The sequence below is a fragment of the Protobothrops mucrosquamatus genome, unplaced genomic scaffold (genome assembly GCF_001527695.2).
Source record: "Protobothrops mucrosquamatus isolate PMUCROS unplaced genomic scaffold, P.Mucros_1.0 scaffold1862, whole genome shotgun sequence".
In the NCBI taxonomy this organism is placed as follows: Eukaryota; Metazoa; Chordata; class Lepidosauria; order Squamata; family Viperidae; genus Protobothrops; species Protobothrops mucrosquamatus.
Window position 1 is genome coordinate 153,196 of NW_015387991.1, and position 6,000 is coordinate 159,195.

Below are 6,000 nucleotides of genomic sequence, written 5' to 3' on the forward strand. Positions count from 1 at the left end.
TCTTAAAAAATAGTTCTGAAAGAATTTGCAATCAAGGCCTTTTTGGCCTGCAAAGCAATTTGCAATCCTCTGATTTGGGCTTGGATTTGGAGGCCAAACAATCCAGCTTTGCAAAGGCTGAGAATTGCCCTTGCCAGGGATTTTTTCTGCTTTTCACCCATTCAGCCAGATTACTAGAAGATAGAGATAGATAGATAGATAGATAGATAGACAGACAGACAGACAGACAGACAGAGATAATGATAGATAAACAAATACATGGATAGAGATGATAGATAGATAGACAGACAGACAGACAGACAAATACAGAGAGAGAGACAAACAGAAATGGGATTATTTTTCCTGAAGGGGACTGAAAGTCGTGCAGAATTAAGGAAGTTGGTAACACCTGCTGTAGAATGTCTTCAGTTAAAGACACATTCTCAGCTAAACCTTGGAATCCTACCAAGCACAGCCATTTGACTTAGTCTTAGTGCATTTGTGAACAATGGAACATATCTTTCAAATCCTCATGGGCTTGTTCTGTTCTTTTTTTCCAATATTCAGGAGGGTCTTGTGTCCTTCGAGGAAGTGGCTGTGTATTTCTCTGAGGAGGAGTGGTCTTGGCTGGATCCTGACCAAAAAGCACTGCATTGGGAAGTCATGATGGAAAATTATAGGAACGTGGCCTCTCTGGGTAAGGATTTGCTACGCCCCAATCAGAGAGCTTGGGAAGATAGTTTGAAATTAAACAATGTTATTTATTGCTTATTTTAAGAAATACTCAACAAGATGTCATCTCGTTGGAAAGAAGGAAAAGTTGCTTCTGGTCTTGCCTTCAGGTGCTTTGGAGAATAGCTTGACTCCCTCTTCTTTGTGGCAACCCCTGAGATATTGGAACACAGCTATCATGTCTCCCCTAGTTCTTCTTTTCATTAAACTAGACATACCCAATTCCAGCAACCGTTCTTTATATATTTTAGCCTCCAGCCCTCTAATCATCTTTGTTGCTCTTCTCTGTACTCTTTCTAGAGTCTCAACGTCTTTTCTTCATTGTGGTGACCAAAACTGAATGCAGTATTCCAAGTGTGGCCTTACCAAGGCATTGTAAAGTGGTATTAACACTTCACGTGATCTTGATTCTATTACTTTGTTTATGCAGCCTAGCACTGTGTTGGCTTTTTTGGCAGCTGCAGCACATGGCTGGCTCCTATTTAAGTGATTGTCCTCTTGAGTCAAAACAATGGTGCTAGGCCTAAAATTGAGGTCCAGGCCTCTCCTTCAAGCCCAACTTTGGTGCTGCTACCAAGAACTACTCTTCAGGGTGGCTTAAATGGGGAAGGAATAGAGAATTGTTTCTTTTTTGTTTAGGGGAGGGGTTGTGTGATATACATTGAGTCAAAACAACTATCCATCACTGGGCTAAGTGATGTCATTTTTTTCCATTTTAAACATGTTGTTGAGGTTTAATAGAACAAATCTCATTTTATTCTGCAACCGTATGATTTTGGCAGGAGAAAATGAACAGTAAAGGGAAGGTAAATTAGGTTGGAGCAAAAAAACTTGTGTTAAAATTCATTTAGAATTGGCTCTCTTCAATAAATGTTAGTTTTTCTCCCAATACCTCAGTGGATATTTCCCCTGATTCTTCCTAAAGTTTATTCTGGATGACATTTGAATATCTATGGATAATTGTCAAGTAAAAGGTGGTTTAGGTCTTTTCAAAAATGTTGTGGCTTATGAATATAGAAACTGTCATTTCTATACTAAGCTATTGCAAGCATACAAACATGCAATATATTGATATTTGGCCAACGTTCAGAAGGAAATTCATGTGACCTCCCACAGTTTGATATTTTTCCCTAACCTTGCTGTCATTTTTATTTTTCCTTTTCTTTTCCATTTCCTAACCTTGCTGTCATTTTTATTTTTCCTTTTCCTTCCCAGTTCAAGATTCCTGTGAATTGTTCCAAGTGATCAAAGTTGAAGATGGAATGGAGAAGTCTGCAGTTCAAACGGAACTAGAAAACCATGAGAGGAACCAGTCAAAAAATTGGGATCCGGAAAGCTCATCTTCCATTGATGCTCAGATGCAAGACTTTCTTGTCCAACAAGGGAAAATAAATAAAAAATATATTGGGAAATCTGCGAAGCTAAGCGGAGGCATATTAGATGTAAATGAGCAACATCTAACTAATGGAGAAGATGGTATATGCGGAGACAATGAAGAAAAATTGACTTTCACTCTTTTTCAAAGAAATAGGTCACTTCCATCTCAAAAATGGAGCCACACAAAAGAAAAGCCGTATCAGTGTTTCATATGTGGAAAGAGCTTCAGAAGACGCGGTTATCTTACTAACCATAAGAAGATCCACACAGGGGAGAAGCCATACAAATGCATGGAATGTGGGAGGGACTTTAGGGGAAAGCGTAATCTTATTTCCCATAAAAGGATCCACACAGGGGAAAAGCCGTATAAATGCATGGAGTGTGGAGAGACCTTTTCCCACAGCAGTTATCTTACCAGTCATAAATGGGTCCACATAGGGGAAAAACCCTATAAATGCTTGGAGTGTGGAAAGGGGTTCTGTGGAAAAGGGTCTCTTGTAACACATAGAAGAATCCACACAGGGGAGAAGCCCTATAAATGTGTGGATTGTGGAAAGGGATTCAGCCGACTCGATAATCTGACTTCCCATAAAAGGATCCACACAGGGGAGAAGCCTTATAAATGCATGGATTGTGGAAAGAGCTTCAGTCACAGTAGTTCCCTTACCTATCATAGGAGAAAAACCGCATACGTGCAGAGAGTGTGGAAAGAGCTTTAGTCACAGTGGTCCCCATATTTACCCCATAGTCACAGTGGTCCCCAGCCTTCACATAGGGGAGAAACCATATAAATGTTTGGAATGTAGAAAGGGCTGAATATCAACTAGCAATCGGAAGGCATGTAGAAAACTCTGAATCAGAACACATAGTTTCAACTGGTAAAATAAGCATCCCAAACCAAACTGAATAGTAAAAAAAAAACACTGGTGAATTCCTGGAAATATGGCCCTCAGACAAATCAGCCATCAACAGACACAAAGAGATCAAATACTCACCATTCAAAAGAGACGATTTAAAAAAAAAACTAAGAAGGAAACAAAAGGAACAGAACAAATTTTCTCCAGCACCCAGCAACTGGATAAGCAGACACCAATCACACATAAAAAATAATAATTGAGCAACAACAAAGGAGGAAACCGCACCCACATCAACACTGGCAGGGCAAGCTACTCTGTATAAACTGTATATAAACACTAGCACTGATAATGTTACCTAGTTAGACAATGAAACATTTGTAAGTAAACAATCCACACCAGAGAGCATCTTAGACATTTCCTATTTTGGTATAATGAGCTAGGGAAAGGTAGGTATTTTAGAGCCTGACCCTCACATTTGACAACCCTCGAGATGAATTTACCAATGAAAATAAAACAATGGGCGTGTGCTGTTTTAATTATCAACTGCAGATTTTTGAAGGTACGAACATTTTAAAGTGACAATTGCTGTTGCACATCAATAAGAGAAAATATTTTTTGTCTTAAATGTTATGTTTATCCCCGATCCTGGTTCTGGGAGGGATGTGCCCAAGGCAGTAGAAGAAGCTGCATCTCCCGGATGCATCTTTCTAAGACAAAGCTTTATATACTCGGAGACTATCAGAGACCGTATATTTCTCTGCCCTCCCAAAAAGTTAGAAATGGTGCACCAGAGGGATTCTGAAGTCCGCTGTAATATTATAATTCAAAGGGCACTCAACTTCCATCCAAGTATACAGAGAGGTGGAATGTGATATTGATTTCTCCCATTGAATAATGGTGATAACTAAATTAAAAATGACACGTATGTGAGCAGCATGATTGTTAAATGAGGTACTGTACTGTGGGGGAAGAGTGATAGTATCTTTTTCCCCAAACTATTTAAATTAGTAATTTATTTTATTCGTTGTATTTTTTAAGTAAAAAAAAACCCCTTTATATAACAGAGTTTACTACAGCAGGAAAAAAAACAAGTTAACAGCTGTAGTCTTAAACTTAGTACTGCAGAATAAAAAGTTCAATGAAGTCCTTAAAAGGCCTTTAATAATAAACCACTAATAATACTATAGCCAACGACGCATTTCCAATTTAGTCCGGTTCTTTAAGGAGAATATTAGAATTGCACTGTAATATACAATATAATGAGATCAGAAGGAAAGCTCAGAAAGGCATCTGTGATTACAATAATGTTCTCCAGTGTATATGGTTGAAAGTGTAAGATAGGGGACAAATGTTTTTAAAATCACACTTATCTAGCCATTTTGTAAAAAGATAAAACTGTTTCATTAAATTACCGTACTATAAATTATTTGATTTCACTGTTTATTTACTTGCAGCATAATATTTATTGTTCAGGTTGAACTACACTGTACTGTACTTGAAGTGAAGCATCCTCCATTTTGGGTCTTTGAGTGAAGTGCCAGGGGAATTTTTCAAAAGTTTGAGTCAAGAAATAGATATGGCCAGATCAAAGATTAAATTTGATTAAATACTGTACATTGTGAACATTAAATTTAATTCCTATTTGCATATTTACTTTACAGTTTTGACACAATTCGGAAGTACGTTGTAGAGGAAGACTGCATGTCATCCAAGGGCCTCAAACTGTGAACCTCTGCCATATGGCCAATAGAATAGAATAATAGAACAATAACTGTATTGTCACTTTGAACGTACACTAATGTACATTTATTGTCACTTTGAACGTACACTAATTAGTGTACTAATGTACGCTAATTGGCGCACATTAAAATGAAATTTCATTGCATACAGCTCTCAAAGGGTCACCACCTCTGATATACACTACATAAATACGACAAAAATAAATAAATCTTCATCAACGATTTGGACGAGGGGATAGATGGGGAACTCATCAAATTTGCAGATGACACCAAGCTGGCAGGAATAGCCAACACTCCAGAAGATAGGCTTAAGATACAGGAGGATCTGGACAAACTTGAACATTGTGCGCTATCTAACAAAATGAAATTCAATGGTGAAAAAAGTAAGGTTCTACATTTAGGCAAGAAAAACCAAATGCACAGGTACAGTATAGGAGGTACCTTGCTCAATAACTGTGAGAGGGATCTCGGAGTCTTAGTGGACAATCACTTAAATATGAGCCAGCTGTGTGCTGTAACTGCCAAAAAAAGCCAACACAGTGCTAGGCTGCATTGAGGGATAGAATCAAGATCACTGAAGTGTTAATACCACTTTATAATGCCTTGGTAAGGCCACACATTTTATTCAAATTGGCGCACTGGCTTGCTTTCCATTTAGTGTTCTGTAGTGGCTGAAAGTACCAGGCTAGAAATCAGGAGACCACATGTTTGAGTTCTGCCTCAGGCACATAAGATAGGTGACCTTGGGCCAGACTCTCAATCAGCTCTGGCAAACCACTTCCAAAAAGTGTTGCCAAGACAACTAAATGAACTTGAACTTTTCTAGTTACCCCAGGTCCTGCCAGCCTAGACGTTCAAGAGCATGTAAATGCAAGTAGATAAATAGGACCCATTTCAGTGGGAAGGTAAGTGTTTTGTGCACCTTGGCATATAGTCATGCCAGTCACATGACACACAGAAGTGTTTTCGAACAACGCTGACTCCGTCAGCTAGGAAACATGAGCAATCCCCCTAAGGTCAGACACCACTGGACATGGGAAACCTTTACCCATATATAATAATAATGATAAAGTTGGAAGGGATCTTGGAGGTCATCTAGTCCAACCCCCTGCTCAGGCAGGAACACTATACCATTTCGGACAAATGGCTGTCCAGTTTCTTCTTAAAAACTTAAATACTTCCAGTGTTGGAGAAAGAGAGAGGGAGAAAGAGGAAGAGAGGGAAAGAGGGAGAGAGAAAGAGAGAGGGCGAAAGAGAAAGAGAGAGAGAGAGAAAGAAAGAAAGAAAGAGGGAGAGAAAGAGAGGGAGAAAGAGAG

At 38.8% G+C, this 6,000-nt stretch overlaps 1 protein-coding gene and 1 pseudogene across 1 annotated transcript in view; one reads left to right on the top strand and one right to left on the bottom strand.

Moving 5' to 3' along the window:
* LOC107294204 (zinc finger protein 208-like) overlaps positions 1-6,000 on the bottom strand; it is a 131,542-nt gene that overhangs the window by 57,559 nt on the left and 67,983 nt on the right. The gene's annotated exons all lie outside the window — the stretch shown is intronic.
* Positions 2,324-6,000, top strand: part of LOC107294198 — a 28,587-nt pseudogene continuing 24,910 nt past the window's right edge.